This window comes from Triturus cristatus, chromosome 8, assembly GCF_964204655.1.
Source record: "Triturus cristatus chromosome 8, aTriCri1.1, whole genome shotgun sequence".
Lineage (NCBI taxonomy): Eukaryota > Metazoa > Chordata > Amphibia > Caudata > Salamandridae > Triturus > Triturus cristatus.
In genome coordinates this window covers 921,515,899-921,539,223 of record NC_140591.1, presented here as the reverse complement: position 1 = coordinate 921,539,223, position 23,325 = coordinate 921,515,899, and the positions used below count along the sequence as shown (strand labels likewise).

At 46.8% G+C, this 23,325-nt stretch overlaps 1 protein-coding gene across 3 annotated transcripts in view; it reads right to left on the bottom strand.

The window, feature by feature from the left end:
* The window catches only part of CRYBG3 (crystallin beta-gamma domain containing 3), a 1,479,538-nt gene that overhangs the window by 539,952 nt on the left and 916,261 nt on the right, over positions 1 to 23,325 (bottom strand). The window lies entirely within an intron of this gene.

Here is a 23,325-nt window from a genome sequence, read left to right as displayed (position 1 = left end):
GTCCCTCGTTTCTTGCTGATTTCTGGCCTTGCGCAGTACAGTGTCCGAGTCTCTGTAATTTAGATGAGCTATTATCGATCTTGCAGGGGCCCCCAGTGGGGGCCTCAGGCCAAGAGCTCTAGTGGCTCTTTCGACTATGCAGACTGCTGATTGGGAGTTGCTATGCAGGGAGCGCAGCATTACTTCCACATAGTCCACGACACAGGTCATGGCTGTGGACTCCGAGATTCCCACGATGCGCAGTTTGTTGCGTCTGGACCTAGCTTCTAGGTCTTCGTTCTTATTCCTGCCTACTTCCAAGACTTTCTCCATACAGAGCAGTTATTCCCACGTGGCAGACCCCTCATCCTCCAACACTGATGTACGTTGTTTGACCTCCCGATGCGTTCATTATGGCCAGATACCTTATCTTTTAGCCTGCCTAGCATGTCAGACATAGATTACATTTTTAGGCCAATGGGCGAGAAAGAATATTTCAGGTTTTTAAACATCTCGCAGATGTTCGGTTCCTGTGTGGTGGTGGCGGCATCCAGGTTTACCTCCATTTGTTCTTCCTCCGAGGGGGTACCACCACGGGGAGGCCTACGCTGCTCAAAGGACAGCTTTGATTGCCGGGAATCCGTTTTCCCATCTTTGCTTGTTACTCCTATGCATCCCAAGGTATGCACTGCACTTGGTCAGCAGTGAGTATTTGTGCTAATTTCCTCCGCTGGGTACCAGGGCCTTCACGGGGCCTTGTGGTGCCCGCTTATGTTCCGCACCAGTCCGCAGCACCGCCATTCATGGGGTGAGAACTGTATCTGAACTCGGCACCACTCTCAATAGGGGGGAGGGGCCGCTCTCTTCTGCTAGGTGTGCCAAGCCGGTGCCCGTCAGTCCTAGGCCTGCCATAGAGGCAGCGCTTCGCTGATCTTACAGCCTTCTTATGGCCTCTCGGAGCTCTATAGACTCCACCGCCACTGGCATTCACTGTGGGGTGCTTTTACCAATTGAGTCTATCCGGGTGGACAGGTCACCTCTGGTCGGCATGGCAGCTTGGTACCCCCTCCTTAGGTGATATTTTTATGCCTGGAGCCCACCCCCAATGTCCTCCCAGGGTTGGAGCAGGGTCCTTGCCACACCCAGCCACCTCGCACTGTTTCCTGCAGTCTCTGCCAAATCTTCTCGGGAGGGGCCGAGTGCTCTCACCCACCGGTACCCTCCCCCGCTGCGCCTAAGCTTCTGGTCCGAATTTAGTGTACCTGGTGATGCTCTTTCGCAGAGCCTGCTCCGACCTTGACTGGGCAACTCTCAAGTTGGTCCCGCAAGGGGTGGCAGTTGCGTCAACATCCTCTGTGCCGTCGCGTCCCAGGCCCTGCCGCTTTGGGGAACACAGCTGTTCTCCTCTCTGGCCTGGAATCGTGCTCCTGGGCTATGTCATCTCAGGGTCAGAGTTGGGGTCTCGCCACACCCAGCTGCCTTGCTCCGTTCCCTGAAGTCTCCGCCAAGACTTCTTGGGAGGGGGCCGGGCACTCTCACCTGCCGGTTCCCACCACGCTGCTCCTCTCACCTTCTGGTCCGGATTTAATGCACCTGGTGATGCTCTCTCTCTCAGGGCTTGCTACAACCCCAGCCGGGCAGATCACAGGTTGGCGCTGCAGGGGGTGGCAGTCACATCAGCGTCCTCTACTCTGCTGTGGCCTATGCCTTACCGCTTCGGTGCTCCCAGCCTCGCCTGTGGTTTCCTCCTTTCACGTTCTGGATCACGGGCCACATCAAGAGGACCCGGATGCTTGGGTGTGCACGGCCGGCTCAGGGAGGCCGTGTCAGTTCTCATGGCAGCCCAAGTGACACAGGGCTCCGTGCCGTCCGGCCAGCCTCCAGCTCTTCTCCCGGGCCACCGCAGCCATGGCCTCTGCTTCGACGCGGCGCTTGGCTGCACCGTTTATTTCTGCATGTCACCCAGTCATCAAAACTTAATCAGTGAGCGACAGGAGCTTGATATCATCACGCCTTGAGGTTTAGGATGATCATACATCACCCTAGCACACCGGTGCACTCGCAGAGTTTTATGCAGCCGCCATCTTGCCTTCTCTTGTGGCTCCGATCGGCTCCTCACCGTTACACGAGTCCTAGGAAGTCCTGGACTCAGTCAGCCTGTGCCTCAGCCGTTGTGTTGCTGTCACCTTCAGTTTGGGAGTGCGAGGTCTGTCTGGACAGCCAGATTCATGTCAGATAGCCTGTCCTGCCTGCAGAGCCTCACAGGGTTGCGCCATCTTGCAGCCGGGCTCACTAGTGCCCCCCCCGGGACTGCAAAGTTGACCTTGTCTTATAGGGCCGCAGTTGTTTGGACTCACTCCCCATAGGTGGGACAAGATATACGTTGTTACTGTTTGGTGTTGTTACTTACATGGTGTGTAGGAATTGACTATACTATGTTGGTATCATGTACTTGGCATGCTGGACAACAGTGAAGGAATGAAGAGGGAGTATGAGTGGTGGAACAGGAGAATGTGTGCTGACCGGGGGCTATGGCTAAGGCCTGAAAATTATTGACCTGGAACGTGCGGGGACATGGCCAACCTGAGAAAAGACGGAGGGTGTACTCTTACCTCAGGCATTATGGGGTGTCTGTGGCATTCTTGCAGGAGACACACACATGGGGAGACTGAATAACACATTTGAGACGTCGGTGCCGGGGAAAATTCATTGCGACCTCTTATTCTAGCTAAGCTATGAGAGCCCTGATATCAGGGGCACTTGAAGTCCCATGTGTGGCCAAGGGAGTCATACTGGATCAACTGGGGATATTTGCAATTGTTTCAGGAGCACTGCATTCAAGAGATATCTGCCAGGAGAATGTGTATGCTCCCAATATGGATGATGCAAATTTCTTTGGGTCAGTATTGAGTGCGGCTGCAGATCATATTGGCCTGGAGGCCACTTGGCTGGGGAACTAAACTGTGTGCTGGATGAATGGTGCTCCTCGACACAGAACAAGCATTCAATTCACAGTCATGAGAATACTTGTGGAAGGTAGGCATCAGTGAGCGCTTCCTACAATGGGCACAAGCTGTTGTTCAGGGACCCGTGGGTGGGAGTACAGGTGGAAAGAATGGTGTGGGAACGGTTTTCCTTGCATCGTGGGACCAGACAGAACTGCCCTCTATCTTCCCTGCTGTTCGCTTGGGCGATGGAGATGCTGACTTGTCGGCTCCGAGATGTGTTACGAGGCTGGGGGATACAGATTGGGGAAAACACACATGTAGTCTCCTTATGCACAGACAATGCCTTTGCTCTATCTACGTCAGCCTATTTAGTCGATCCCCATCATGCTGGCTCTCCTCTCTGAGTTCGGTAGGTCTTTGGGCTACACGTCAACTGCTCTATATCTAAACTGTTCGCACTTAGAGAGTTGGCTGGAAGACTGGCTACAGATCTTCCTAGACTGGATCTCCCCTGGGAGAGGAGAGCTGTCCGCTATCTGGGGATTAGACTTACACACGGGGCACCAGAGTTTGAGACATATATAGGGTTTTTTTTGGAAGGATTAAAACATTGATAATGTTCTGGAACACTCTACGTCCATCCTTGATGGGAAAGCTGGCATTTGTAAACATGATAATCCTGCCCAGATGCTTTTACATATTCCAGGGGACCGTCTTTGGGGTACCTAGAAAGTACTTCGAAGCTGATCATTGAACTCCTGTAGGTCTCAGGGCGAAAACAGGTTAGCCTGTCAACTCTTAAATGCACGTGGAGTTGGAGGGGGCCTAGAATTGCCAACACGCAGTGAACTGGACAGGTGATCTTGAAAACTGGGAATCCAGATTGCTGAGGGGCACCTGTGGCGGCACTCTGTTGCCGGAACCATTGATGATGGGTGTGAGGTTTCCGACTACTATACCCTATATAGTTAGTCAGGTTTGCAAGACTTGAAAAAGGGCGGTGTGGCTGGTCTTACGTAGGGCCCCATTTACTCCGGATATCACTGTTTAGGCACTTGCCCATTCTCTCTTATAGCGTGTTCGATGTCAGTGGACAGATGGCATGAGAGGGGCATTGACACTTTGGGGGACCTGTACCCTGACGATCGCTTTATTACCTTAGCTGACACTATAGATACATGCCGCCTAAGGAAGGGTCTATTCCTCTGCATGCAAAAATAGCAGCAACAGCCTGTGAAATTCGGCCCTCATTCCAAAAGTCTCCCCGGAATTCCAGACACTGGTAACTCTACTAAGTCTGATGAGGCGGTCGGCGGTTAATATCACACATATACAGAGCATTGAGAGAGGAACAATTACAGGTGGAACTCCAGATACAAGCCAAATGGCATGAATTGCTAGCAGTGCCCCCATCAGCCTAGAAATGGGAGGGAAACCATTAGGGGGTAACATTTACATCTTCAAACACAAAATTTAAGTGAATCAAATTCAATATAATTAACCAGGTTTACCTCACCCCTACCACGAACATGCACTATACCCTGCACGTCCCTCTTCTTGCCCCTGTTGCGCCATACTCAATACAGAATTTATACATATGATATAGGCCTGCACCAGATTGGGCAAATATTGGGAGACAGAGAGGTAAGGCAATAACGGTTATGTCGCATTCCTGTGGGGAAAAAAATGAGTCGGAGGTTCCTCTTGCTGGGGCTTATGCTAGCCAAACACAGAATAGACATTAGGAGGGTGTCCGCAGTGGCTACAACTGAGGAATAACTGACAGACATGAATGAATGGGCAAATGCAGAGGAATGTCACATGCATAAAACAGGTAGGAAAAACAAACTTGCAGATGACCTTCAGGGTTGTACAGCGATGCTCTCGGAACTGTTAGATCCCCGGAATGCGTGACCCCCACTTAGCCAGATTGTGAAATAGGGTAGAGGAACACACATTGATCAACATCACAAGGTGATACTGAAAGCTACATCGGTTATACAATTATTATGTAGCATGTGTCCTTATTCTGCCCTTGGAATTGTATTTGGTGCAATGTATGCTGTTTCATAATATAAAATAAATGGGGAATAATTATTTGGGATAGGGAGGAGGGGTCTTGAATGTTACTGTAATCCGGTACATTCTCTTGCAATGTTTAATCAGTATGCCAGTATTGTTTCATTTATCGTACAAATGCCAATAAAAACCTACACAATTTTATTTTTAAATGAAACAATAATTAAATAATACTATCAGAATAGGAACTGGTAAAGATCATCGACAATCAACTCATGACACATCTGGAGCAGAATCAGCTACTCAACGCCTCCCAATCTGGCTTCCGCATTATTCACAGCACAAAACCACCCTGATCGCAGCCACTGATGGCATCCAAACCCTCCTTGACAGAGGAGAAACCGCAGCATTGATACTCCTCGACCTTTCAGCAGCCTTTGACACAGTATCCCACCACACACTGATCAAAAGACTCCACCACATCTCAATCCAAGGGGACAAGCTCAGATGGATCACCTCTTTGCTCACCGAAAAAAACAGAGGATCCACCTCCCACCTTTCACTTCTGAACTCAAGGAGATAACCTGCGGGTCCCTCAGTGCTCATCCCTCAGCCACATGCTCTATAAGGCATATATGACCACACTGGCCAACATTGTCAGATCCCACGGTCTCAACATAATTTCCTAAGCAGACGACACCCATCTCATCCTCTCACTCACCGAAGACCACAACACCACCAGAACCAACTTACACAGATGCATGACAAATGTCGCTGACTGGATGAAGAAAAACTGCCTGCAGCTGAACACAGACAAGATGGAAGTACTGATTTTTGGCAACAGCAACACATGGAATGACTCCGGGTGGCCATCAGACGTACGACCCACATACACTCCCTCCAACCACGCCAGAAACCTCAGAATCATCATTGGCAACAAGCTCACCATGAAATCACAAATCAATGCAGTCTCCTCTGCCTACTTCTTCACTCTGCGCATGCTACGCAAGGTCTTCAAGTGGCTAGCCCTCCACACAAAACGCACCGTGACACAAGCCCTCATCACCAGCTGACTGGACTATGGCAATACCCTTTACGTAGGAATCGCTGCACACCTTTTACAGAGACTTCAGACCATTCAGAAAGTCGCAGCTAGACTCTTCCTCGGCCTTCCCTAACGAACCCACATCACACCCCACCAAATGAAGGACACACCTTCACCCACATGGCAGCAAAGACATGGAACAGCCGCCCCACGCACCTTCGGAACATCACCTCACTTCTGGAATACCGAATGGCCCTCAAGACCTGGCTGTTCGAATAGGCTTCTGGGGTATGAAAGCGCTTGGATACCCTATTATGTGATTAGCTTAGCTTTATAAATCCTGATTGATTGAAAATGTGCCGCATTAAGCAATATACTTTGCCTTTCCTTACTGCAATTGATTAACCTTGCTGCATAGTTTGGTCCTCCCCTGCCGCATAATTACAGTGCAGTGACGTGGAGTGGTGAGGAGTAGAGTAGCACAGAATGCTGTGGGTTGGAGTGGTGCAGAGTAAGATGGAGTGGCATTAGAGTGCAGGGGTGTAGAGCTGAGTGGAATGGCAGAGTAGAGTGGGACAGTCGAGTGCTGCAGAGTTTAGTGACACAGAGTCAAGTAGAGCAGAGTCAAGCAGAGCACAGTACAGTGGCGTAGAGTGGCACAGAGGTGCAGTAGCGTAGAGTGCAGTGGCGTACAGTGGTGCAAACTAGAGCAGGGTAGAGTGCAGTAGTATAGAATGGAGTCATGCAGAGTAGAGTGGTGTAGAGTGTAGCAGCATAGTGGGCAATAGAGTGGCATGGCGTAGACTGGTGCAGAGTAGAGTGCAGCAGCATAGAGTGAAATGGTATAGAGTAGAGTGACGTAGAGTTCAGCGGCTGAGAGAGCAGAGGAGCAGACTAGAGTGATGTAGAGTGCAGTTGTGTAGAGTCCATTGGCGTAGAGTACAGTGGAGTAGAGTGACGTAGAGAGCACTAGCATAGAATGGTGCAGAGTAGAGTGGCGAAGAGCGCAGAAACATAGAGAGCAGTGGTTTAGAGAAGAGTGGGGTAGAATGCAGGTGGTGCAGAGTAGAGTGGCATAGAGTACAGTAGTTTTGAGTGGTGTACAGTGCATTGGTGTAGAATTAAGTGGTTTAGAGTAGAATGTCAGAGTGCAGTGGCATACTGTAGAGCAGTGCAGCGAAGAGTGTAGTGGCGCAGCATAGAGTGCAGTGGCATGGAGTGAAGTAGAGTGGAGTAGCGCAGAGTAAAGTTGGGTTGGTGTAGAGTTACGTGGTGCAGAGTGGAGTGCAGTGGTGTGGAGTGGTGAAGAGTAGAGTGGTGTAGAGTGCAGTGGCATAGAGCGACACAGTGCAGGGGCTTAGAGTGCAGTGTTGTAGAGTAGATTGGTGCAGAGTAGAGTGGTGTAGAGTGCAGTGGCATAGATTGCATTGGCACAAAGAGCAATGGAGTGGTGTGATGTAGGGCGGCGCAGAGTTCAGTGGCTGAAAGTGGAGTCATCCAGAGTACTGTGTCGTAGAATGCAGTAGTGTGGTGTAGAGTGCATTGGCATAGAGTACATTGGAGTAGAGTGGTGCAGAGTAGAGTGGCATAGAGAGCAGTGGCATAGAGTAGTGCAGAGCAGAATAGAGTGGCAGAGTGCATTGACGTATAGTGCAATGGTGTAGAGTGGTGAAAAGTGCAATGGTTTATAGTACAGTGGCTAAGAGTGCAGTGATTTAGAGTAGTGTGTCAGAGTATAGCGGTGTAGAGCAGAGTAGAGAGCAGTTCCACAGCATGGAGTGGAGTTACGCACAGTAGTGTAGAGTGGCGTAGAGTGAAGTGGTACAGAGCAGGGTGCATTGGCGTGGAGTGTATTGGCATAGAGCACAGTGGTGTATAGTCCAGTGGCATACAAAGTAGTGTTGCAGAGTAGAGTAGCATAGAATGCAGTGGCAGAGTCTAGTGGTGCAGAGTAAGTGGAGTGACCTACAGCGGACTGCTGTGGAGTGAAGTGGCGAAGAGTGTAGTAGTGCAGAGTGGAGAGGCATAGATTTATTTATTTATTAAATACATGCCCAGTTATTAAAAAACATTACATACAAAAGGAACTTTAAAAGTGATACAGAAGGTGTGTGTCAAGGCAGCTCATGAGGCCCCAAAATTTATCAAAAGGGTTTGTGAGAAACAAAACTGTGCACATTAAAAAGGTTTTTGGTTTAAAGGTACAAGCACAGTGGTACGGCTGAGTATACTATTGAAAGAAAAAAGTCAAATACAAGAGCTTGGAGTATTTTGATAATGCATGCAAGGGTTAAGCCTGTGGAGCTACTTGTACGGGGTACATTTGCAAAGTCTAGCTGCTGGCAGAAGTGTGCAAAAAAAATCTCATTGGAGGGAGTGTCAAAGTCCAGGCCGGAGTGGCGGTAATCTTGTGCTCCAGTTTTCTGGGGGGCCTCTTGAACTCTACCATTTAGTTTTTTAGCCCCTTTGCTACACGCACCAGTAATTTGGCAAAGTTGGCAGTTAGCCTGAGATCCATGGCTAGCTGGGGATCGATCACTGCTCTTCTGCATGTTCTCATTCCTCTTGCTAGGAAAATTGGGCAGGACAAGCACATGCTATGTGTTCAATCGACTCCTGGGGGAAGTTGCATAGCCGGCATTTGTTTCTGCCGTCCAGGTTCCACCATCTCGGGGGCAAAGCTAGAGATGGAAGGTCCCCAAGCCGATGTCTGATGATCTGCCATTTCAATATTTCAGAGAGGGCAGCTGCCAGGTACGATTGGAAGTGCAGAGCATTGTAACTGTTTACAACCAGGTAGGTTTGTGATTGCTTTCCCAGAGTGTGCTTCTCTGTGATGAAAGAAAGGCTTTGCAAGGCTTTATTTACTATGGTTTTGAAGGCCAGGGACAAGGTAGCCTTACTTCATGCTACGCCCAGAAAACACCTTGAGCAGGGAAGATCATGAAAAGCATCCGCTCCGGAGCACCCTCAGACCCCTGCCCATACCACATCTTTCACAGAGCCGCCTCTGCCATCGCACCCGAACCACGTCAGACAATCAACTGCTCCTTCGAGACCACCACCTTCCCCGACAACTGGAAACAGGCCAAAGTCAGCCCCCTTCTGAAGAAACCCTCCACGGACTCGACGGACCTCAAGAACTTCAGGCCCATCTCCTTACTTCTATTTGCAGCCAAGGTCATCAAAAAGGTCGTCAACACCCAGCTAGCAAACTTCATCGAAGTTAACAACGTCCTGAACATCTCCCAATCCAGATTCCGAAGCAACCACAGCACCGAGAAAGCCCTACTCGCGGCCACCGACAACATATGCTCCCTCCTCGACCAGGGCAAAACAGCAGCCCTCATCCTCCTAGCTCTCTCAGCTGCATTCGACACAGTCTCCCACTGCACCCTAGCCACCAGACTCCACGACGTTGGAATCCACGGCAAGGCGCTAGACTGGATACGCTCCTTCCTCACCGGTAGAACTCAGTGGGTCAGACTCCCTCCCTACCTCTTGGAACCGACAGAGACCAACAATGGGGTACCCCAGGGCTCCTCCCTCAGCCCCACTCTCTTCGTCTACATGACCCCCTTTCAACTATCATCAGCAACCAAGGGCTCAACATCATCTCTTACGCTGACGACACCCATCTGATCCTCTCCCTCACCAAGGAACACAACATCACCAAACTCAACTTCCAAAAAGGGATGAAAGCCGTCGCCACCTGGAAGAAGAACAGCTGCCTGAAATTCAAATCAGAAGTCCTCATCCTTGGCTCCACCCCTTCTGCATGGGATGACTCCTGGTGTCCCTCTGCCCTTGGAAATCTCTTCACCCTGACGAACCACGCACAAAACCTAGGCATCATAATAGACTCATCGCTCACAATGAACCGCCACATCGTCGTATCCTCGACCTGCTTCAACACCCTCCACATGCTTCGAAAGACTTTCAGATGGATCCCATTCGAATCCAGAACAACTGTCATGCACACACTCATCAGCAGCAGACTGGACTACTGCAACGCTCTCTATGCCGGAATCAACAAGGAACTCCTTTGCAAACTCCACACTGTCCAGAATGCTGCAGCCAGACTGGATCCTCGACATCCCCCATCACAGTCACATCACTCAACACCTCCGCGATCTCCACTGGCTAAAAGTCAAAAGAGGAATAACCTTCAAACTCCTCACCCATGCATACAAGGCCCTTCACAACACCTGACCCGTGTATCAACACGAACAGCCGCCTCTCCTTCCATGCAACCAAAAGACACCTCCAATTTGTTTCCACCACACTTCAGAATTACAAAAAAGTGCTTAATTTGTGCTTTTCCTATTCCAATATATTCCTACATATCTGCACAGTTCATTTACAGACATTGAAACTTTGTGTGCTAGAAAAAAATAACATTGTAAAGCCTTCCTCCAGCACCCCCAGTACCCAGCATGGTTGTCACATAAGTCCTCTCACTTTGAAGTTAGAGAAAGAAAAGTAAACACCACGGTCCCTTGGAAGACAGAGCCTCACAGTTGACCTCTGTCTTTGAACGCACAGCAAATGTGACACAATAGGAACAAGATTTAAATGCCTAGATACAGAAAGCTAGCACTCGTGGAAGAACACAAGGAGTGATGGTAAATAGACTATGCTCCACAGGAGGGATAAACTCAAGCTAGACAGCCTAAAACAACTAAAGCCAGGAAATAGCAAGTGAATGCGAGTTACAAACCATAAAGCCAATTGGTAAGCAATGGGCAGAATTAATTCCCATGGAAGTTTTCTGAATGTCCCTAAGATGTCTTTAGCAAATGTCCGGTAGGCTTCAACCTAAATAAATGTTCAAGTGAGCTACTCAGACACCTCACACAGGTTGCCAGTTGATTTGATCTAGCTCCTTCTCTCCCTCTCCTTTCAGCACAGGAAAACATCAGTAGAAAAGTGCTCCTCCATCACAAAAAAAGACAGTGAAGAACATTGTTGTAAAAGGAGGGATTGTGACAGATCCTTGTGAACATGAAGGACGGTTTTGATAACCCGTAACTTCAAAGTTCTCAGATGCTGCATCTGAGCTATTTGTGTGCTATGATCATCTGCAGCATTTATGTGCAATCAACTTTAAAAAAAGAAGGAGGACTATGACAGGCTCCACATTTTGTCCTAAAGAACATTTTTCTGACGGGCGCTGAAATACATTTCCAAGATTCCGCCCAAAGGCTGTCTAAATTTGTAGTCAAACCTTTGAGATGGTTCCTCATCGAGAAATCAAGTGGAGAAACTCAATGCAACTACTTATCTCAGTAGAACAACTAATATTTACACTCTTCATGCTGATCAATCTTTTCTTAAAGGCTTAGCGACCCTCACTGAGTAACTTCAGAGAGGTGCTGACTGGTGGATGCTTTAAGCAGACACCTGAAGCAATTGTTGCTCGCAGAAATATGTAAACCACCAAATTACACATAATGCAGATTCAGAATAATTTTCTGTTGAAAGCACCTTTTGTGGGAAAAAATCTGATCACAAATGGAATAGATGGTCACCAAATGTTTCCCTTCCGTTAATATGTTGCCAGAAAAAGTTTTTGTTCGCTAAGTCTCCCTCAGTGCACGCAACTTTTCAACCAGTCTGTCCTTTCAGCCTTTACGAACATACTAGGGATAATGTCTGCACAGTAGCAGAAGTGGTGTGAATTAATAAAGTGAGGATCCTCCATTTTCAAGGAAGCCCCCCTAAATACGCAAGGGCAGACCGCTCCACCAGGACAGTCAGAGGTAGATCTGATACCTCACGGTGATCAACACTATAAAAAAAATTGCTAAACAAATAATGAGGTTCCTCAGAGACAGCTGGCAGTAGTCAAACTCAGATCAGAGAGTCTTCGAAATTGTCCCTAACAGCTAGTACACATCGTTTACACAGCTGCTCCAAAAGTAAGGATTTCTGTACAGTCCTTAGTCTAAATATGCATGAAAGAAGTTGGTCCTTTTGGAAAGCATGAACATGCTGTTAAAAACAAGAAACTGTGTTAATCAATCATGTCGAAGTGGAGTGTGTTTTTGCTTAAAATATTTTCTTTGTGGAGACGAAGTCTTGGGACTGGAATCTGGTCATCAACTTGAAGTACAACAAACATTAAGTAAAGAAAATACACTTTAAACTGACTCCCCTTCTTGGTGCTGAGTGCGTGTCCCTTGACATGAAGGATGCCTAAATCCATGTGCTGTTCATTTAGTGTTAGCCAAAGGCTTAATAGTGAAGAGAACCCATTGTTAGTTCAATACAGCCCCTTTGCCCTTCTTTCATCTCCAAGTGTCTTTATAAAGGTACTAGGTTATCTTGTGGGTTTAATCTTCATTAATTGTGGTCCCACCCAGAGGAGCCCGATATATTCCACTGCGACCTTGGCTAGGTTCACTATGTTTGTCATCTTCAAAGCTTATCTCTGGACCTAGTTTGAGTTGTCTCCGTATGTGCAGGCTAAATCCACTATGAGTAACCCTACTTGCTTGGTGTTATTCATCTCTGTGGAGGAACTATATATAGTGGATCAATGGATTTTTGCCTAGATGGCTATCGATTTGCTCGTTACATGTAGGTAAGTCAATTCAATTCAATTCAGTTCTTTATTCGGAGAAAAAAGTATCCATGAAAGAACATACATAAATAAATAAATATAAAAACAATAATACACTTTTACGTTTTCAATAATAAAATCCATGAAATGAAATAGCAGCAGCACCATAACATCACAACGACAGAGTTGTCATAGTAAAACGAGACCACACAGTGGTTTTCAAGAACATTCCTACATGAAAAATACATTCATCATTCAATTGAAGCAGCTTACTATACGCACCTCTAAAATCAGTAATGCAAAGTCTCTTAATTAAAGGTAATAGAACGTTCTTTGTATGTAGATAATAAAAAACACAGAACAATAGAAAAAGTAACATGGATTGACCTGATCTCCCATTACACAGGGTGTCTCGAAATATCTAAGTTTGTTTGAAAGCCTAATGGGAAGCTTAAGTATTTAACAGTGCCTGCTCTAAGGCAAAACAGCAAACGACACTCCCATTGCCCCAAAGGACTAGCTTGGGATTAATCTGTTTCCTCCCGTATTTGTGTTCAGGTAAGCAGTCACTCGCTACTTAGCAGAGTCAATTGTTAGTCTCTCAGTTTGTAATAATTTGAACCAGATAGACTGCAGTTGTTTCTTACTAATAATGTGCGGGCCTCCAGGGTTCTCAAACAACTGTTGGTACTCTGCCTTATGTAGATTGGATTCTACATACGTCAGCCAAGGAATGGTCCTGCCTTTGTCGCACAAGAGACATTCTGTGATAATGTCTCTGGCGAGACCTGCCTCCTCCGTGTTTCTCCACACGGCAAGCCACAACAACAGAGGACGGGCTCCAATATAATCTTCAACAAAAGGGATATTCAATTCTCTGTGGCAAATCAAGTTCGGGCCCCCAAGATTCTTCTGCCGAGTCTGTTTTCTTCAGCTTGGATTAAATCACACTTATCAGTACAACAGACTTTGGCCCCTGAAGTAGCGATTGCATTTTAAAAATCTTCAGTAGAGGGACAGAGGCTCCCTCTTTCCTGGGTTGCGATAAGCTGAACAATGAGCTAATCGCTCTAGCGAATTTTTTTCCACTATGTGGTATCCATGAGCCATTGTCAGCAAAAATCAGTCCCAGATAAGGAAAAGTGCTTGTGCATTTCAAACCAAAATAACCAATTACTAAAGGTGCCAAGTTATGCTTCTCTGTGCCACATGACATTATAAAAGTGTGTGCATAAATCCAGCAATGCCATGCAATCACGTACTAACAGGCGAAGGGCCTTCGGGGTATGGGCCATCAACATGGCATTGTCAGGATATGATAGAGATGGTAAAAAAAAAAAGAACCTTTAACTTTAGGGACAGTCCAGGGGTGGCAGTTAGTGAAAAAAGGATGAAGATCATTTATTTACAGGGTGAATAAAAGCAGGGCCAATACACATTCTTGTCCAACACCTCTACGAATATCCACATCTCTAGACATTTCCCCCTGGGAGTTAATTCTTATTCTAGCCTTCGTGCCCCTGTCAAATATGCTAAAAAGTGCACCATTGCTTTATTTATGCCAAGGGTTAACAAGAAAGACCACAGTTTTAAACAGTTTACACTATCGAAAGCAGTGGTCAGATCCATAAATGCTAGATAAATTGGAGAATTTTTACCTATGGCGTATTTTCCTATTAGCAAATTAAAGTTAAGGCACTGCTCTACCATATTGACTGGGGTTGAATACGGACTTCTCTACCGCATATTCCGTTATGCGATTGTATAGAACCCCTGCTTACATTTTTTAGAATTGGATCTATTAGTGAAAAGGGTCTATAACAACTGGGCTGGGAGCGATCTTTTTTAAAAATGGCCACTATAATTCATGTTTACCATGTGTGAGGTGCGGGGGCAAATTGAGAGCATTAAAAACGTTAAAAAATGAAGGCATCTAGAATCCAGGGATATGTTTGAAAATATCTATTGGGGCCCCGTTGGACTGGAGGCCTTGCCCCCAGTGCTCTGATTTATTGCGTCCTAAACTTGCCCCAGGATCAGATGCACTAGGGCAAAATTTGGTTTTGGGAGGGGCTTACTATTTGGACAGTCCAGGGCACAGACATTAGTAAAATGTGCTTCCCATGCATGACTTGTGATGTTGCAACTAATCTTTGACTCTGATTCGATTGCTTCATCTCCTTTACGGCTGCCTAGAAAAATTATTCTTGCTATGTGCTGTTAGTACTAGGGAATCACATTGCTGATATAATAGTTTCCTTCTCCTGGATGTAGTAACCCGCTTGTACATTTTACAAAATTCTGCCATGACTTGAAGGATCCTCGGAACAGCCTTAAGTGCGGTTAGCGATAGAGCACTCTCGGTTGAACCATCTGGGCCTTTTAATCAGTGGTACTATTAGAATTATAAGATCTTTTTGATACAGTTGCTTAGGTGCACAAAGGCTACTGCTGCGGGATGGTCAGTGTCCGGTTCGGCAAGACAAGCGAGCACCACAGGCAGATTCTCACTAATCTCTTCCTGGAATAAATATAAGGCTGTGATAGCCCTCCATTTTAATCTTAAGCCATCAAATCAGGGATCGAGGTTACCAGCCCCGATCTCCCTATTATAAGAAGGTTTTAGTGCAAGGGTAAGACTACTTAGATTGGGTTGTGATCACCCTAACTAGAGGGGATAACTTTTGCAGTTAACAAAAGAGCTTCAAGATTTGATGATATAAAGAAATAATCTATTGTGGATGTGTGACCTCGGCCCCTAAATGTAGGCAGTTGTTCAATATCTGTGCAAGCAATATTTATTACATTTTCTAGATCGTGGCAGCCAAAAACAATGCCAGTTGACATCTCCTGACATCAGATCTCTTTTGTTCACAATTGGTATTGGTGGTGTGGAGGGTGGCATTTTTTGCAAAAGCTAAGGTGGAACTTCATGGACTCAATCTTGCGTTGAAATAACCCCCTAGGAAAAAGCTGGCCATTATCACTAACAGTTTTCTGAAGGGCAGATATACATTTAAACAAGTTTAGAAGATTTGTGTTAGGCACGTTAATAAAATCATTATTAAAAAAATTAAGTAAGTATATGGTAGGACCTCTTTTGTACCTCATCCCTTAAAAATGGGTATTGACTAGCTCTAAAACCTTCACATTGCCCCCTGCCTTGACATTCACCCACATGGTCAACCCACCCATTGCCTGGCTTCAACAAACTAAAGGAGGAAATTTCTTGAATATTATACAGTGCACCGAGACCGCCCTCCTCGCCGCCACCGATGACATCCGCATGCTACTCAACCAGGGCCACACTGCGGCCCTCATCCTACTAGATCTATCCTCAGCCTTCTACACCATCTCTCACCGCACTTTCACCGCCAGACTCCATGATGCCGACATACGGGGAACCGTCCTCGACTGGATCTACTCCCTCCTCACCATCAGAACCCAAAGGATCAAACTCCCACCCTTCCTCTCCGAAACCTCAGAGATCTACTGCGGAGCACCCCAAGGATCCTCACTCAGCCTCACGATTTTCAACATCTACATGGCCCCCCTCGCCGCCATCGTCAGATAACACGGGCTCAGCATAGTATCTTACGCCGACGACACCCAGCTCATCCTCTCTCTCATGAAGAACCCCGAAAACACCAGACTCAGCTTTCAAGAAGAAATGAAAGAAGTCGCAGCCTGGATGAGCGACAGCTGCCTAAAACTGAACTCTGAGAAGACCGAGGTCCACATCCTTGGTCCCTCCCCCACGGCATAGGACAGCTCCTGATGGCCCCCTGCCCTCGGAAACCCACCCCGACGGACCACATCCGGAACCTCAGCATCATTCTAGACTCCTCCCTCATCATGACCCGCCAGATCAACGCCGTCGCCTTGACCTGCTTCAACTCCCTCCGCAAGACCTTCAAGTGGATCCCGCACGAATGCAGAAAGACCGTCACCCACGCTCTCGTAAATAGCAGACTGGACTACGGTAACGCCCTCTACGCCGGAAACAACTAAACCCTGCTACACAAGCTCCAAACCATCCAGAACACCACAGCCAGACTCGTCCTTGAAACCCCACGACACGAGCACATGACCCCACACCTACGAGACCTCCACTGGCTCCCCATCGAGAAGAGAGTAACCTTCAAGCTACTCACCCACGCCTACAAATCCCTTCACAACATCGGACCCAAATACCTCTACAAAAGTCTCCTTCCATGTACCCAAAAGGAACCTCCGCTCCGCCCACCTCGCCCTGGCAGAAACCCCACACATCCGCAGAACCACAGCAGGCAGAAGAGCCTTTCTTCTACGTCGCAGCAAAGACCTGGAACAAGCTCCCAGTCAAAATCAGACGCTCCCCCACTCTGCACACCTTCGGGAAGAACCTCAAGACCTGGATTTTTGACTGATCCGGAGCTGCCCTCCCCCCCAGCACCTTGAGACCCTCACGGGTGAGTAGCGCTCTTTATAAAGGCCTGATTGATTGATTGATCAATGGTCTATCCGATACCGGTAAGTAACAGTAACGGTAAGTACTTACTGGTCTCGGATAGACCATATACAAGCACTTTATGAATTCAAGATATTTCCTCATTTAGTTTGTTGAAGCATTTTGTTTGGGAAGATGAGGAATATCTTCTGTAAAGACTTCTCACTGCTTCTTAAGTTTTGGTCCTGAAACATTAGGACATCGAACTGAGTGATAAAAAGAAGCCAGTATAGCAATGACAGCTTTGATTCTAACCCTGCAACATATTTAACTCAGAATGTTTAATGTATGATCATCAGGGTTTAAGATTGTACCCAGGCTAAGCGAAATCTTAGAGGCAGGTTTGAAAGCCAACACTTTCGATACTGGACTGGGCCTAGCTGTAGACCTAATCCCCAGTCAATCCAGTCCATCAAGGCCCTCTGAAGCGATCTGCACTAGTGTTGTTTTAGGTCTAGCTCCTTGATTATTACTAAAAGTTAGCTCCTTCTGCGAAAGTTTGGTGGCGGTTATTGTACCATTCCCTATAGTTCTTTGCTTAGCTGGTCGAACCAGCTTCTGTTTCTTTCGGTGACTGATATCAGTTGGACCTGTACCAGGAGATCATTGTAAAACTGGCACCTAAGGCAGAGATGGCCCATTAAATGGTATTGAGGAAGTGTCATGAGCTAACTTGCTGCCATCCCTATTGATATCGATGATGGAGGAGAAATCAAGTTTTTCATCAAGGAGTCTACCAAATCTATTACACAGATTCTCAAGTGATGGCGATGACAGATGGGCCTTCAGTGATCTCATCACCCGGGATGTGAGTATTAGGGAGGGGATGGGGTTGAAGCTGAGAGGTAATTACTGACTGAGGAGGCAGTATCCATTAAAGTAGTTGATTGCTATTACTGGCAGCCCGAGTAGGTTGTTTCCTTTTGGTAACCGGTTAACTTGGAGCTCTTTTTCTTTTCGCAGCTATAGTTTTGGAGGAGTCCTCCGGAACAATTGTGACACTTAACGAGGCAGGCTTGTTACTGGCACTCTAAACAGGATTATTAAGATGTATTAATTTGTGGCAATATTGCCTCCTTGTGTGTAGTATTACTGCCCTTGTTTTCCCCCGTAACCAAAGGTATTAATGAATCATGCCCAAAGTCTAATGGTAATCTTCGCCCAGTTAACTCTATTTCATTGGAGACGATCCTCACAACTCTTTCCAGCACAGAAACAATGGAAACAGAGGAAAGGGGGGTGACACAACTACCTTCATTCTTGCGGTTTCCCATAATAGATTAATAATGTCTCACCTGTCTATTAGGGGTGCTATCTAACAGGGTATTACCTCTGAGTTCAAAGTCTTGTCTCAGATCCCTGGATCTCAAGGTTGGTCCTGTAAATCCTTGAGAGTTCACTTGTCCAGGGAGAAAAAGAAGAATCAAGGGGGGATAGGGGGCAGCCTTTAACAGGCACAGATGGGCCTGCCCTTGGCTCGGGCACGCTGGCGGACGTACTGCGCTGCGGGAGTGCAACGCTGCCTTTACAGCATCAGGAAGGCTGCGCTGCTGAGGATGCTAGGGAACCGAGTCCCACCTCAGCCAACAACTGGTGTGTCGGGAAGTGCACGGGGCCTCGGACGGCCCTGGAGTGCAGCAACCTAAACTGCAGGAGTGCAACGCTGCCTTCAGGGCGTCAGGAAGGCTGTCCCTGCCTCCTGCGCCACTGAGGATGCGGGGGAACCAAGTCCCCAGCCCAGACAACGAATGGTGTGTCGGGAAGTGCACGGGGCCTCGGACGGCCCTGGAGTGCAGCAACCTACACTGCATGAGTGCAACGCTGCCTTCACGGCGTCAGGAAGGCTGTCCCTGCCTCCTGCGCCACTGAGGATGCGGGGGAACCAAGTCCCAGCCCAGACAACGAATGGTGTGTCGGGAAGTGCACGGGGCCTCGGACGGCCCTGGAGTGCAGCAACCTACACTGCAGGAGTGCAACGCTGCCTTCACGGCGTCAGGAAGGCTGTCCCTGCCTCCTGCGCCACTGAGGATGCGGGGGAACCAAGTCCCAGCCCAGACAACGAATGGTGTGTCGGGAAGTGCACGGGGCCTCGGACGGCCCTGGAGTGCAGCAACCTACACTGCAGGAGTGCAACGCTGCCTTCACGGCGTCAGGAAGGCTGTCCCTGCCTCCTGCGCCACTGAGGATGCGGGGGAACCAAGTCCCAGCCCAGACAACGAATGGTGTGTCAGGAAGTGCACGAGGCCTCGGATGGCCCTGGAGCAAGTTACTGGATGAGTCATTGGGGATGCGGGTTCTACACTTTGAATTATCTTGTACTTGTTATTGATTTCAGAATGTCAAGGTAAATATTGCAGCATAACGGCATCCCAGCACCCTGTATTGTAGTGTAAGGTCCTGAATTTCTGTTCACAACGGGAGGGGTTGTTTACTTCATCCCGACATTAAAATTCAAAGAGGTTGAGGGAATGTCCAGAATATTTACTGCTAATCTTCATTACTCTTAACCTCGATTCTGGTGTGTGTCAAAGAACAGGTGCTACTTATCAGACTATTTAAATGCCGATAGCCAGGGATCTGGAACGTAACAGGTGCGATAAATAGCACCTACTACATATGTTGCCCATTGTAATGGGGAATAACTAGAGGATTTGGGTGTAGAAAGCACCAAAATCCACATGTGCTGTTAGTTACTGAACCTTTACACTCTGTCAAGACAGGTTTGACCTGGGGAAAACTCAGAGTGGTCGGAACACTCCGACCCAATTCCAACTCACTTGTAAGTGCAACGCCTGTGCAAGGGGTTGAAAATGGTGTCGTAATTTAGCGAGGTATTTATAATCCAAGCCCTAGTTTTCATCTTCCTCATCATAGTCCTTACCCTGCTCCTTTCACCCTTCCCGAACTTTGATTGTGTTTCTGTGTCTGCTAGATGAGCACAAACAAAACTGCAATCGGGGAGAGAGGTGGCCTTCGGTTAAGGCCCATTGACAGCACCCATTAAAAAAGTGGCTGCGTCTGTTAGGTGATAAGCAGGATGCTTGCCTCGTATTTGATGAAATCAATAAAATGTCAAAGACTGATGCAGAAGAGAAGCACTGAGAGTAATTATGATGACGGGTAAGCCACCCCAGCATTCGGGATTTTGCTGCAAAACATCGGTGTGGAAACTGATCATATGTACTCCAGTAGCTGCAACGCCTCAAGCTCTATTTGCAGTCTCACCTACAAGAAATGAGACCTTCTTGAAGGGGACGAATCAATGGTATTTGGGCTCCACATAAAACTCCTTTTTTATTTATTCAATCATCTTAGTGACGAGCCTTCCCATTGAGACCACCTTCAAATACATATACATTTTATGTTTGCTTCTGTAGTATACGAGGCAGTATTTTCAGTACAAGAAAGCATTTCAGTACAAAGTAATACTAGCAAACAAAAGGCAGAAATGAGCAGCACAAAAGGACAGATAGCCAGGGGCCCAGTAATCCTTATGTGGCTGCTAATAGGAACAATCTGGTTGGCAATCTGGTTGGCAATTGATGTAGAAGACCACATCCAAATGTCCCCACCCCAGGCACTTCGCCTGCAAAAAGAAGACCACATTTCTGGCTAGGAAGCATGGCAAAAAGGGGATGACCTAAATCGAGGTGGCAACACCAATTTCACTGTTTAGTCCCAATTACTCATGGTACAACTTGTAATAGTTCCATAGTTTGGCATCCACCAGTTACAGATGCAGCTGGTACCTTTAACTCTGGTCGTGGAATTACTGCATCGGTAAGCCCAGTATTACTGTAAGAAGGGCCAAAGTGTAGGCTTATTTGTGGTCCTGTAAATATACAGCACTTTCAAAGTGACACCCATAAATGATAAAGGTATGCACAAAACCTGGGAATAAATACAAAAGAAAAAGCCAGGGTATGCCAGTGATGCTAAAAACTGCACAAGATTTGATGAGATTTCGTCTGTGCACTGAAGCTTACGAGTTACAGAAAAAAATCCTTTTTTCACACAAAAAATTTGGTGTGTTTAGGACTTGGCCTTTCCGAAGAGAAGAAAACAGCAAAATATCTTAAAGTATCCTCCAGAAAAACGCATGGGGCTCAGACACAGTGACGCCAGATACTAGGCAATGCTTGCAGTAATGAGCTATGTGTGTATGCACTTGTTTTCATAATAAAGATATTTCTCCTTATTACGCCTGCTTGAGGGAGGCGTGCCTTTTTAATAAATTGTCAGGTTTACTAGCTTTAGTAACTCTCTAATGTGCCAAAATCCATGGGTGGATGCATGGGAACACCAATGCTCCACCCATGGAACGCCTCCCTAACTCAAAGTAACGCAAGGCAGTGCAATGTACTGCAGTGCCTTTGTTTTTGTGAAAAAACCCACACAAATCTGATTTGCATGGCTTTGTAAATCACAAATAATATTTTGCGTTGTGGCTGTGCCAAAAAAGTGGCGCATCCACGTCACAAAATGTTGGTAAATCTGTTTGTGTGTCCGTACATACTAATTAAATTAAGTGGTGCTAATGAAAAAGCTCAGTTGAGACTATGCACTTGCAGTAAATTTGCCTCGAAGGTTTACAATATTTTTGCAACTGGTGCTCCAGGTTTGGCCTACTGCTCCTTAATTCTACCAAAATCTTCTGTTAATTATATGGCATGATGATGCCCAAGACCAATAACAGTCTAACATAATTTAAAGAAATAACTGACACACCTTGACAATCCTGTGCAAAGCAGACACCAAGCAATGTTGGTAAAAGAAGAACTAAATCTAAGCAATGCTATATCTGTATTGCAGTAAAACAGATCAACAAAATCAAGCGGATGGTGCCAGTATTTAAATTTCACCCAACGCCACTCGTTATTTAGATCTCATTAAGCCAGATTACAGAGATTAAAAATTGCCAGTGATTACTTTTTGTGACTTTTATCCAGATTAGTTCTTTGCTCCTATTCCCCCAAAAATGTCTTGTGAGTCGAAGATACCGCTGGGAAAAGCTAAAAGTAGTACGGTGAAGAGTGATGTGGGTCTCTATCATCTACCACACCCGTTGTGGTGTTCTGCCACAGAGTATATAACACTAGGCCTGGGCTAAAAATCCGTTCCGCTCGCGGAAATTGCGATAATTTGACATTTTCGCGTAACGCGGAGAGCGCGAAAATGTCAAAATTTCCGCAATCCGCATTTTACCGGAAATGTTTTGCTTGCTCGCGCTGTAAAATAATACATTCTCGCGTGCGCGCGATCGCTTTACCTGGATCCCTGCGTTCGCCGACAAGTTTTCTCGATCCGGTCGCGTTCTCCACGAGATGTTGGGATTGTTGGTAGCCATTTGCGCTGTCTCGCGACAGTTCGCGCCCGCAATAACGTCATTTGTCGCGCGATCACGTCTTTCTTCTCGCGATCATGCACCGCGAGACAAGTGAAAACAAGATGGCCGCGCCCGCGAGCAACCGCATGGGTAAGTTGGCGAGCCGCGACCACGCAGAAAATACCGCGAACGGGCGGGAAAAAAACATCCGCATCTTCGCGATATTTCCGCGTGTTTGCGGAGATTTTTAACATTTTCGCGATAATTTGCGAAAGTGAATTTCGCAAATTCCGCCCACCTCTATATAACACTATGTTAATCATATTGTTGCTCACCCATCTTCAATATTATTGAGCCAACACCTATCCACATATTCACCCGTTCTTAAAGCATAGGATAAAATATTTATAAAACACTAAACAGAAATAGCATCCAATGTACTGTAAATATCCAAAGCTATGAATTAATTTCTGGTGTAAGTGAACAAGCACTTAAACTGAATTTTCAAAAATATTCTACGCCAAATCATTTGAGGCATTGTGAAAAGAAGTGTGAACTGTCGAGGTATTTATCTCTTGCTTTCCATGACACCCTCGCACATTTCTGCAAGCCACAGTGAAAGAACTGGAAGTTCGCCCGTGAGATCGGCGAGCAAAGCCTTCTGCAAATTAATTTCAAATTATCCACGAAGGCTCTGATAATGAGTAGGCCACAACAGCGAGTGGTATTTACTGCACCTGGAAAAGTCCATGAATAGGAGTACAGTACCCTGGAAGGCACCAAGCATTTTTCCTCGTTACATTTTGACAGGCTTGACCTGCCGAAATTAAACAGAGGAATCGAATTGCATCGCCCCTGGTAATTAATGGGTGTGATAAACAGTGCACAACTTCTAATTGCTGCGTTTATGAAAACAGAGGGTTGCGCTGGGAGAAAACAGATGGTTGCGCTGGG